Here is a 12,833-nt window from a genome sequence, read left to right as displayed (position 1 = left end):
TTCTCATGACCCTCTAAGATTATTGAGGACCTGACACTGTGTTCCCAGTGCCCAAAGGCTAGCCAGCCTTGATAGAATACAGGGTGACAAATGCCAAGGAAGAGGTCCCAAGCAACTAGGGGAGAATTTTAGGCAAAGTATGGCTTGAGCCAAGTCTTAAAAGACCAGGAGGTGTTGCCAGGATGAGAAACAGAGGCAAGGAAGATCTAGGGTGAAGGAAAGTCCCACGAGGCAGAAGAAGAAATGGAAAGAGCAGGGACAAGAGCCTGGGGTGCCTTGCTGTGAGTCCTTGAGTTTGTGCCCGAGGTTTGGAGAGTGCCTGGAGCCTCAGGAGGCAGCCCTGAGAATACAAGGGAGGAGGGAGTGAAGAGAGAAAGGTTGGGCACAGCTTGTGCCATCCACACTGGCCACAGAAAGGCAACAGCTGTAGGGCTGATGGAAAAGATGCCAAAGATTTGAGCAGGGTCCCAGCACGTCGTGGTGCTGTCTTCCTGCACACAGGGGTGCTCGAGGGGGATGTGAAATGCTACCTGTTTCATTAATTCTATCTCAGGATAAGTCAGCACACCTTGGGGGGTAAGTAATGGAAAACACAAATTGGATCAGTATTTTTTTAAAGGAGGGGAAGCGTGTATTTATTCATGGAACTGACAACTACAGAAGAGGTTTCTTCAGATGTGACTTGACCCAAGGCTCAGCAACGTCACCGTGATCTTAGTGTTTGTCTGTGTCTCTTTGCTTTTACCCTGCTTCCCCCTTTACTGGTTCCCTTTCAGACAGGTCTTTCAAACGATGGCCCCTAGCAGCTCCAGATGTATGACTTCACCACGCCAAGGCCCTCAGAAAAGAAAAAGATCTTCCTTTCTCCCCCAGTGTGAACAAAATCCCAGGTCTAACTCTCATTGGCCTGAACTGGATCACATGCTTAATCACATGCTTATCCCTCAACCAATCACTGTGGCGCACGGGATGTGCCATTCCCCTATGCCTGAGATCAGACACCCATTCCCAGAGGAATCAGCACGTGGACTGAGATGGGCAGATGTAAAGTAAAACCATATGAAGTTAACAAAAGAAGGGATGCAGAATGACAGAAATGACAGATGTCTAGTCACTCATGTTGAGAATACATTGTCATTCCAGCTTCTAGCAAGACAAGGATGAGGTACATTTGTGGAGCAAGGCACATGCAGGGGTCATGTCTCCTGTTCTATCCATCACAGTCCTGCTGGAGCTGGCTCTCCTTTGGCTATCTGCACAGCTCATCCCTCCCCACCCAGAGTGGGAGCTCCCAGCAACCATCTTTCCTCCACACGTTCCAGCTTAAGAGCCTAGAAGTAGCAGTCCAGGAGTGTCACCCTGACCCATGCAAGGCCAATTAGATTCTCTCTCCCAACACTTCAGGATTTCCAGGCAACTGGATGACGTCACAGGGTGCATCGATCACGACCAGCCCTCTCACAGCCTGAGGAACAGAGTGAGAAGACCTAGAATGTGGAAAGGGAAGAAGAGGCCATGTACCCTTCCCATTTCCAAACCCTGAAGAAGCCTCGTTACTCTCCTACTTGGGTTTCTTGGGACACATCCCCTTTTTCATTTCCTCAAATTAGTTTCTGGTTCTTGCAACAAAAAGCACCTATTATGTGCCAGCAGTGACTATAAGACATAGCCCCTCCCCTCACAACAGTACAATTTTCTTACAATTCAGTAAGAAAAGCTCATCGTATAGTTTAAAGAAAAAAAAGTCAAAGGTTAAGATTAGGCAATTCACAGTCCAGGAATGACAGGTGGCCAGCCAAGAGTAGCTTGACTTTACTTGCGTTCAGGGAACTTCTGATTAAACAGCAAGAGGACCTCCCTGGCAGTCCCATGATTGAGACTCTGCACTTCCACTGCAGCGGGCACAGGCTCAATCCTTGGTTGGGGAAGTTCCACATACTGCACAGTGTAGCAAAAAAAAATAAATAAAGCAAGATACTATTAGCCACTTGTCTGATTGGCAAATATTTTAAAGTTTGATACTATCAGAAATGGGGAGGGTATGAAGAAAGGGGGACACCCAGCTGAGAATGTGTCAACTAGTAGGGCCACTTTGGAAAGCAATTTGGCCAAATTGCTTTATTTATGAATCTAAAAATGTGCAATGTGGTATCCTGGATTGGATGCTGGAACAGATAAAGGACATTAGTGGAAAAGCCAGTGTTACACACTGAATTGTGTCCCCTCCTAAACTCATATGTTGAAGACCTAACCTCCAATGTGACTGTGTGTGGCGACAACCTTGAGAGAGGTAATTGAGGTTAAATGAGATCATAAGGATGGAATCCTAATCCCATAGCCCTAGTGTCCTCTAAGAGGAAGAGACACCAAAGCGCTCTCTCACTCTCCCCATGCAGGTGTGCACAGAAGAAAAGCCACGTGAGGACACAGTGAGAAGGTGGCTGTCTGCAAGCCAAGGAGAGAGACCTCACCAGACACCAACGCTGGAGGCACCTTGATCTCGGACTTCCAGCCTTCAGAACTGTGAGAAAATAAATGTATGTTGCTTAAGTCACCCAAGTCTATGATACTCTATTATGGCAGCCTGAGAAGATAATACAATTAATGAAATCCAAATAGGGACCTTCCTGGTGGTCCAGTGGCTAAGGCTTCACACTCCCAATGCAGGGGACCCAGGTTCCATCCCTGGTCAGGGGACTAGATGCCACATGCTGCAACTAAGAGTTTGCATGCCCCAACTGAAGAGCCTGCACGCCACAACTAAAAAGATCCCGAGTGCTACAGCTAAGACCTGGTACAGTCACATAAATAAATATTTTTTAAAAAAGAAAGAAATCCAACTAAAGTCTGGAGTTTAGTTCACAGTAGTAATATGCAAATATTGGATTTCTTAGTCTTGACCAATGTACTATGACAACATAAGATGATAACATTAGAGGAAACTGGTTGAAGAATATATGGGGACTGTCAATACTCTTACAACTTTTCTGTAAATCTAAAATTGTTCCAAAATTTTTAAAAAATTTATTTGCAAAATGCCCATACCCTCTGATCCAGCAATTCTATACTATAGAGAAACGTACATGTACAGGAATCATAAGTAAAGGGTGTTCCTTGCAGCATGGCAGGTAATGACAACTCAGGAATTACCTAACTGTCCTTCAGTAGGAAAAGAGCTAAATAAGCCAGAGAATGTTCATGCTATAAACATTATGTGGCAGTAAAAAAGAATGAGGTAGAGCTATGTGTATAAAAGTAATAAAAGTAAGATGCAGAAGGGTTAAGTTATTCAATAAAATATTATTATGAGACAAAGGGGAAGAGTAGGAGGAGCTGGAGCTGCCCGGAGGCTGCTGGGGCTGACTTGTGGGCAGGTGGGCAACTCTACCCCCTTGGGCACTCAGCACTCTGCCCATTGGGCATGCTTCCTCCTTTCTATTGATCTGTTTTCATTCTTCTACTTAACTGTTCACTGAAAAAGTCATTGTATTTCCTTAGCTTATATTGCCCAACTATTAGGGAAAGAGACACCTTTCGGACTATCTCTCCACTTACTCCTGTAATATATACCCAATTGCTATTACTTGTAGGTGGCCTTCAAGAAGTTCTGTGAAACAGCAGCCCTCCAATGTCATTTTCTCTATAATTGAGGATTCACCCAGTGTTCAAAGCTGGCAGCAGTGTGGGGATACCTAGAAGCTGCCACTTGAACTATTGGGACATTCACATCATTTGGGAGGGGGGCTTCTACCGGTTTTATCATGTTGGGGAATGTCAATTGTCCCCAACATTCCGTGTCCAATCACACAAATGCTTTTAGATTCTAACTCCTAAGCTGCTCTTCTCTACTGACCAAACCCATTGCACAGCCCATTGTTAAAAGATACTGAAGTATATTAAAATTCTAGAAATTTATTTGAGCAAAAATCCATTTGAATTGGTCATCATCAAGTGGAAGTGGTTAGAAGCACTCCATAGATAGAAGCTGGGGAAAAACTTTTATAGAGAAAAGGTGGAAGCAAAGTAAAGAAATTATTGACTGACTCTAGTTGAAGCGCTGCTGCTGCTACTACTGCTGAGTCACTTCAGTCGAGTCCGACTCTGTGCGACCCCATAGACGGCAGCCCACCAGGCTCCCCCCGTCCCTAGGATTCTCCAGGCAAGAACACTGGAGTGGGTTGCCATTCCTTCTCCAATGCATGAAAGTGAAAAGTGAAAGTGAAGTCGCTCAGTCGTGTCTGACCCTTAGCGACCCCATGCACTGCAGCCTACCAGGCTCCTCGGTCCATGGGATTATCCAGGCAAGAGTACTGGAGTGGGGTGGCACTAGTTGGCTCTTAATGATTGGTTGTTAGGTTTTGTTTACATAACCTTAAGGTATTTACAGGTTTACATTTTGGTTTGCTTACATAGGTGCTGAGACATTGGAGCCACCTCAGTCCAATGGCCTCCTTGTTTAATTTAACAATTCCCCCTTTTGGTCATTCAGAGGATGAACAAGAGTTTGCTGTTAGACCCAATCTCAGTCACTATGAGAGTTAAATTGCTCTTATCGGTTAATGATGTCAGATCCATAGGTGAACTGCCTTTGCTGTTTATCCCATTGTACATCTTGTTTCTGTTTCTCCAAGCTCAGTGAGACCATCTGATTTGCTGCTGTTGGTTGCAAATATGCATTTGAGATCTTTGCCACAACATAGCCCACCAAGGAGACTATAATGATGACTCTTTGTCTGTGTATGTATGTGTGTGTTCATCACCCAGTCGTGTCTGACTCTCTGCGACCCCATGGACTATAGCCTGCAAGGTTTCTCTGTCCATTTCTCTGGAATTCTCCAGGCAAGAATACTGAAGTGGATTGCCATTCCCTTCTACAAATAATGATGACTACTAGGGGATAATACCAAAAGACTGAAATATACTTCTTAGCCAGGGCCCCATGAACCTAGTATCAAATAAATCAAAGAATGTACCTGATATGGTACCAATCCATTTTAACCAAGTAGTTTGTTTGTTAATTTCTTGTTATTTGAGTTTTTACAACACCAGAGGTGTTAATTCAGTTACAGCTGGAGGTATTAGCTATGGCGCAGACCCTTTGTTCAGTCAACAAATAATCTAAAGCAGTTCTTACTATCTGAAATCACCTTAGCTAGAGAGCCCAGGTACTTTTGTTGTGCAGCCAAGGCCTTAGTGGTGGTAGGCTCAGCTATCAGCCAGAGTTAAAGATAAGCTCCTAATCATATGTTTGTTTGTACTAACTCTGAGCCGTGAAAGAAGGGACTGTCCAGATGATCCCCATCTGGAGATATTAACATCTGCTGACAAACTTCTTTTTTGTCCATAGTATAAATTCAAGGGAGTGGGCCAGTGTTGAGTTTCTGAGGTGTTATAGAGGGATAGTGAAACAGTAAATGCAGCAAGACCATGGTGCCGTTTCATTCTCCAGCTGTCAAGGCAATGAGCTGCTGAAGCATGAGGGCTAATACCCAAACTTCTGCATGCCAAAGCCAGGAAGAATACCTAGGACTGCTTCAGAAATATTATCATTTGTGGACTCCTTGGTTGGTTAGCATCATTTTACCAAGACCCAACATGGTAAAAGACCACCTAAATGTATAGGTCTGTCAGCAAACTTACAAATGATTTGATACATTGGCTGTTTTGCAGTGTTTTTTTTTTTTTTTTTTTTTGCCATGTCTTTTATATACATATTCAGTGAATCTCATATTCCATCCCCGGATTGGGTTAAATTGAGGCAAGAAACAGGGATATGTGGAATTAGTATTTTAACTTTATAAAAAGGACCTGTGGAACAAGTTAGGTACACAGTGGCATTTGGGATTCCAGTGAAATTACTTCTAGGGTAAACTAAGGGGTCTCTCCCGTCATGGGCTGATTTTGGTTTAACATGAAAAATCCAGCAGTTAGTTCAGTTTCCTGCATTAGCTATGGTTGGTGAATCCTAACCATAGTGTTATCTTCCCATGCATTAAAAGAGAGAATGCAGACAGCAAATAGGCAAAAGACATAAAGACTTCATATTGGAGATATCTATTTTGATCTGTAATCTAGAGAGAGCTGTTTACCTCAAGATGTCATTTGCTTCTGGGGAGGGATCCCCCTGTCAATTTTAACTTTAGATCTCTGGCTAGGATGTAGTTCCAAGACTCTGGAGGACCACCTTACAACTGGGAGATGTGGACCTAGGGTTTGAGTCTCTGAAGTTTGACTACTATCTGGGTAGTGAGGCAAATATAGATGGTCTCTTCTAATGAGGTTCAAGGGTAGTCTTTCTTAGATGTTTCCAGAATACCCACCCTCCAGGTTCTAAAATGTAGAAGCTTCAACCATCTGTAGAAAAGTCATGGAAAGCTTCTTTTACCTGGTAGAAATTTGCGTTAAAGCTTTACAATACTGAATCATATCAGAATTTGAGTCCAGGAGACAGATGTGATTCTATCATCAAGGGTATCAGTCTTCCCATTACTATTTCATAACGCATTCCTTTATCCTTTCCCATAGGTGTTGATCTAATCACCATGCCCAGAAGATTCCTCCCCAGAGGCAAATGACATCTTGAGGTGGTAGAGAGCTCTCCCAAGATCACAGATCAAGGTCTTTATCTCCAATACTGGAACTCTAGGCAAGGGCAGTCCAATTGATTCTGTTAATTTAGCTAGCTTTAGTATTTTTTTAATATTTATTTTATTTATTTAGCTGTGTTGGGACTTGGTTGCAGCACACGGGATCTTTTTGTTACAGCACCCACTCTCTAGTTGTGGCTGAGAGGTTTGATTGCTCCCCAGTGTGTGGGATCTTAGTTCCCTAACTAGGGATTGAACCCTTGTCCCCTGCATTGCACGGCAAATTCTCAACCACTGGACCACCAGCAAAGCCCTAGCTAGCTTTAGTTTTAAGATACCATTTATTTGTTCAACTTCACCAGGTCACTAAGGACAATGATAATGCCTTTGAGTCAGCAGTGCTTTATTTGTTTAATTATTTGTCTGACGAAATGAGTTCCCCTCTCATTGGAGATTTCTCAGGGGAAGCCCCATGAAGGAAATATATTTTCTAAAAGTTTCTCAGCTATAGTTGTGCCATCAGCCTTTCTGCAGAGGAAGGCTTCAATCCATCCTGAGAACATACAAGCAATTACAAGAACATATTGATAACCATCCATATAGTCAAACTGTGGTCTTTTCAGTAGTCGTGCATGAATGTGAGAGCAGGACCATAAAGAAGGCTGAGTGCCAGAGAATTGATGCTTTCGAATTGTGCTGGAGAAGAGTCTTGAGAGTCCCTTGGACAGCAGGAACATCAAACCAGTCAATCCTAAAGGAAATCAGTCCTAAATATTCACTGTAAGGACTGATGCTAAAGCTGAAGCTCCAGTACTTTGGCCACCTGATGTGAAGAGCCAACTCATTGGAAAAGATTCTGATGCTGGGAAATATTGAAGTCAAAAGGAGAAGGGGATGTCAGAGGAGATGGTTAGACAGCATCAGCGACTCAATGGACACAAATGTGAGCAAACTCCAGGAAATAGCGAAGGACAGGGGAGCCTGGCATGCTCAATCCATGGGGTCACAAAGAGTCGGACATGACTTAGCGACTGAACAGCAGCAATTGTAACCCATTGAGAGAGGCAGTTGAATTAAATTCATTTGTAAGTGTTCAAATGGCTTGCTCAGTAGATAATGGGAATGCCCCATCTAATACCTTAATAGTCTTGCCAGGGTTATGGATTTGACACGTCAGACATTGGTGGTAAACCAGATTTGTGTCCTTGGAGTAGTCATTCCACCAATTCTTTTTCATAATTCGGATCATTTTATCTGTGCAACAATGAGATGCAGAATGTAGGGCTTTTAGTAATGGCATTTTCAAGGATTCAGGAAGAACGAAGCAACTGTCCAGGCCCACAGTAAATTCTTGTATAATGTCAAATTTGCACGCTTGTTGACCCCAAGATTGTTGCTCCAGGTCAGATGCCTAACTTTGTCTTTTATATAAATTATCATAAATAATTTGGTTAGAATTGATCTTACAGAGTTCATTCAGGTTGTGTCTTGGTACAGTTTTAGCGCATACTGATTTAGCCTGGAAGTCTGCCACAGCATTTGCCTGATAATCATGTTCTGTCCTTCTAGTATGAGCTTCAGTTTTAATCATTGCAATTCAGTTACACAATAGAATGACAGAGAACAGTTTCATTTATTCAGGGCCCATTTTTCACCAGCCTCCACTAGTAGTGAGGAGCCTGTTTCCATAACAAACCAGTCATGCACCACCCCAAAGGTATGTTTGCTGTCAGTATAAAGGTTTACTGATTTTCCTTCGGATAACTGACAACTCCGAGTGAGAGCATATAGTTCTGCTGGTTGAGCAGAGTTAAATCGGGAAAGGCTTCCCCTTTGCCGTAAATCCTATTGAGCTGTCATGGCATATCCTGCTTGATTTTTCCCCTCTGCATTCTTAGCATAGGACCCAGCAACAAGTATCAAATCTTGGATTTTTAATGATGTATCCTGTATGTCAATGCAAGGGGTCAATAACCACACCGCCGTGTCTACAAATTACCATGATTTGTACCATCATCTGCAAGGGTGGCAGAGTTGAGAAAGTTGTGGTGCTTGATATGCTTAGAAAGTGAAAGGAGAAGGGTCTCATGTGAGTCTGCTTGCTGAAAACTGTTGAGTCTGAGGGGAGTTTAATAGACTGAACAGCATGAAGTACTTGAAAGTATAAGTCATATCCTAATACAATTCACCTAAGTCTTCCACTAATTTAGCTGCTATGGCTACTGCTTTTAAACAGTTTGAATATGCTCTGGCTACTGGGTCTAACTGTAAGTTATAGGAAGCAATAGCTCTGTTTTCCTCCATGTTCTTGTGTTAGCGTTTCTGGATCCTGGTTATCACCCATCGATAAATAAGATGAAAGGTTTGGGGGCTCTAGGGCTGGAGTTCATTGCAGGGCTAATTTTAGTTGGCGATGAACTTGCTCATGATTATCTTCCCAGGGTTAAGCTCTGGAATTGAGATCCTCGCAAACTCATACAGGGGACTTGGCAATCAGAGAAAAATTTGGAACCCAAGATCTACAATATCCTGTAAATCCTAGGAAACTTCTATTTGTTGTTTAGTCATTGGTCTGGGCAAGTTGTGGATAGTCTCTCTTTTTTCAGATGAAAAGGAAATGCCCCAGCAGATGAATGGATAAGAAAGCTGTGGTACATACACACCATGGAATATTACTCAGCCATTAGAAAGAATACATTTGAATCAATTCTAATGAGGTGGATGAAACTGGAGCCCATTATACAGAGTGAAGTAAGCCAGAAAGAAAAACACAAATACAGTATACTAACGCATATATATGGAATTTAGAAAGATGGTAACGATAACCCTATATGCAAGACAGGAAAAGAGACACAGATGTACAGAACAGACTTTTGGACTCTGTGGGAGAAGGCGAGCGTGGGATGATCTGAAAGAATAGCATTGAAACATGTATATTATCAATTGTGAAACAGATCGCCAGTCCAGGTTGGATGCATGAGACAAGTGCTCAGGGCTGATGCACTGGGATGACCCAGAGGGACGGGATGGGGAGGGAGGCGGGAGGGGGTTCAGGATGGGGAACACAGGTAAATCCATGGCTGATTCATGTCAATGTATGGCAAAAACCACTACAATATTGTAAAGTAATTAGCCTCCAACTAATATAAATAAATGAAAAAAAAAAGAAAAGGAAATGCCGTCTGCACTCTAATTGTGCTCTAGGTAGTAGACCACTTCCTTTGAGAATCAGAGATTTTTCTTGAGGTCTTAGGGCCTTTACAAGCTAATTATTGTAGTTTTTTTTTTTTTTTTTTTTTTTGTCGCTCAGTCGTGTCCGACTCTTTTCGACCCCATGGACTGTAGCCTACCAGGATCCTCAGCCCATGGGATTTTCCAGGCAAGAATACTGGAGTGGATTGCCATTTCCTTCTCCAGGGGATCTTCCCGACCCAGGGATCGAACCTGGGTCTCCTGGGTTGTAGGCAGACGCTTTACCGTCTGAGCTACCAGGGAAGCCCTGTACTAGATAAATCTATTTCTGAGTTATCCTTTGAAGTGGAACATAGCAATAAGTTATCTACATAGTGAATGAGTGTAGAGTTCTTAAGGAACTGAAAGGTGACCAAGTCTTGATGTAAAACCTGTGAAAAATAAGATGGGGCTCCAGTGAATCTTTGTGGCATTAAGTCCAGGTATGGTGTTGGTTTTTTCCAAATGAAGACAAATAAATGTTGATCATCCTTGTCAACTGGAATACTAAAGAAAGCAGAGCTAAGACCCACTGCTGTGAACCATTTTGAGCTTGTAGGTACATTAGATAACAAGGTCTTGGGATTTCGAATGGCATGGAGACTTGGCATCATAATTTTATTAATTGCATGCAAACCCCGGACAGATCTCCAGCCTCATCCATTTGGTTTTCTGATGAGTAAGATCAGAATGTTACAGAGATTACTGCATGGAATTGTAAGTTCTTTCTTAATTAAGTCTGTATTTGGTGAGAGCCTTAGGAAAGCTTCTGGTTTTAGTGGATAGTACAGCAATTTAGGCAGGAGTTTGGAATGTTCTGTTTGGATTTTTTATGGATTCAGTGCTCTTAATTTTGCCTGTGTCACTTGAGGAAGAAGCATACAGGCATTCAGGCACTTTTGAGAGTTAAGGGTTTTCATACTTTAGAGTCCCAGTTCCTGCTTGCAGAGAGCAGGACACCTCGGGTTCAGGGGAGTCAGAAAATTCTAAGATCGTTTTACCTTCTGTGTTAAATTTTATATAACTCTTCATTTTTAGAAAGCAAACCTCATCCTAACAGGCTTATGGGGGCCATGTCACACAGAAGGAAAGTATAGTTTTCCAAAAATGTCATCTGGTTCAGTTTAGGTTAGACACAAATACCCTTTGCACTTGGTTAGAAACCCCCAATATGGAAATATTCTCTTTACTCCAAGGGAGTTGCTGCTTTATAAAAGGAAGTTTTAATAGCGATAAAGTGGCAACGGTAAACCCCAATACTGAGCAGTATTCCCCACTGTTTATCTTAGGTTCCATTCGCTCATTTAGAGGAATCCTGGGGAGCAACTTACAGGAGGACCCCTCAGAGCCCCATCAGTGTTTATTATTACTTCAGTAATCAAAGTTTTTTAATTCCCCCAATGGAAAAGCAGTCTGGATTAATAAATGGAGGTCTGTGAAACAATGGGATCTGCAGGGGGCATTGCTTTTTTCAGTGCCCCAGTTGTGTACAGTGAAGGCAGACACTTCAGAGCAGAGTTCTATTCCTGAATGGGGGATCTCTAGTTTCTGGCTTGAAATGTGTTTGTGGAGGTCTCCTTGGCCCTTGGAGTTGTTATAACTTCAGGGCCACAAATTGGTTGGCTTTTTTAATTTTATCTTTCTCCAAGGTTTTTTCAAAATGCTTAGCTAGGTCTATTTTTTTTTTTTTTTTTTTTTAGCTAGGTCTATTAATTCAGCATGAAAGGTAGCTTCCCAGCCCAGCTCGTGTCTCTTAACTAGGCTACTTGGTTCAGCCAGAGCTTCTTCTTTTTTTTTTTTTTCAGAGCTTCCTAATGAATAAGGAGGTAAAGGTGTTTTCTGACCCTGCATTAATAAAGAATGTTTCACAAACAGGGTTTCCAATTTTTGTCTTCTAATCTGAGACTGCTTCATTCTTTTCTTGTTTGTTTGCAAGATTGATAGACCGGTCAGTCTCTCTGGGAAATGCCTTATCCATACTTACAAGTAGGTCTTCAGCTATTTTTCTAGTGCCTTTTGGGCCATCTGTAACAAACCACAGTTTGTATGTAGGTTTTTATCATCAGTTTCGGGATCTTACCATTTGGCTTCAGTCATCCATTTGGGGGCATTACCACATCCTGATTCATTTGAATAAACTGGCAGAGGTCCAGGAGCCCCATATGGTAGGCTCTAGTTAGAATTCTAAATTCCTCATAAAAATTTTGAGGATTCTCTTGAGGGTCTGGAGAACTTTGATGATGGCTCGGCTTCAACCTTTGACCAGGAGAAAAGATGGTTACGTTTGGTATTCCAGGCTTAGCAAAGGGCCTCACTTTCAAAGGTAAGTGAGGGGACTTCCCTGGTGGCTCAGCAGTAAAGAATCCACCTGCCAATGCAGGAGACACAGGTTTGATCCTTGATCTGGAAAGATCCCACATGCCCTGGAACAACTAAGCCCACGCATCATACCTACTCAGCCTGTGCTCTGGAGCCCAAGAGCTGCAACGACTGAGGTCCACGTGCCCTAGAGCCTGTGCTCCAAAGAGAAACTACTGTGGTGAGAAGCCCATGCACCGCAACTAGAGAGTAGCCGCTGCAACTAGGGAAAAGCCCATGCAGCAGCAAAGACCCAGCACGGCCAAAAATAAATAAAGTTATTTTAAAAAAAAGACCACTGAGGGACCTCCCTGGTGGTCTAGTGGTTAAGACTCCATGCTCCCAATGCAGGGGGCCTGAGTTCAAACCTTGGTTGGGGAACCAGATCCTGCATGCCACAACTAAAGATCCCATGTGCTGCAGCTAAGACGTGGTGCAGCCAAATAAATATACGCATGCGTGCTCAGTCATGTCTGACTCTTTGCGACCCCATGAACTGCAACCTGCCATGCTCTTCTGTCCATGGAATTCTCCAGCCAAGAATACTGGAGTGGGTTGCCATGCCCTCCTCCAGGGTATCTTCCCAACCCAGGAATCAAGCCCACATCTTCCGCTTGGCAGGCAGATTCTTTACCACTGGGCCACCTGGGAAGCCCA

The sequence above is a fragment of the Dama dama genome, chromosome 2, assembly GCF_033118175.1.
Source record: "Dama dama isolate Ldn47 chromosome 2, ASM3311817v1, whole genome shotgun sequence".
NCBI lineage: Eukaryota > Metazoa > Chordata > Mammalia > Artiodactyla > Cervidae > Dama > Dama dama.
Note: the sequence above shows the minus strand (reverse complement) of the source record.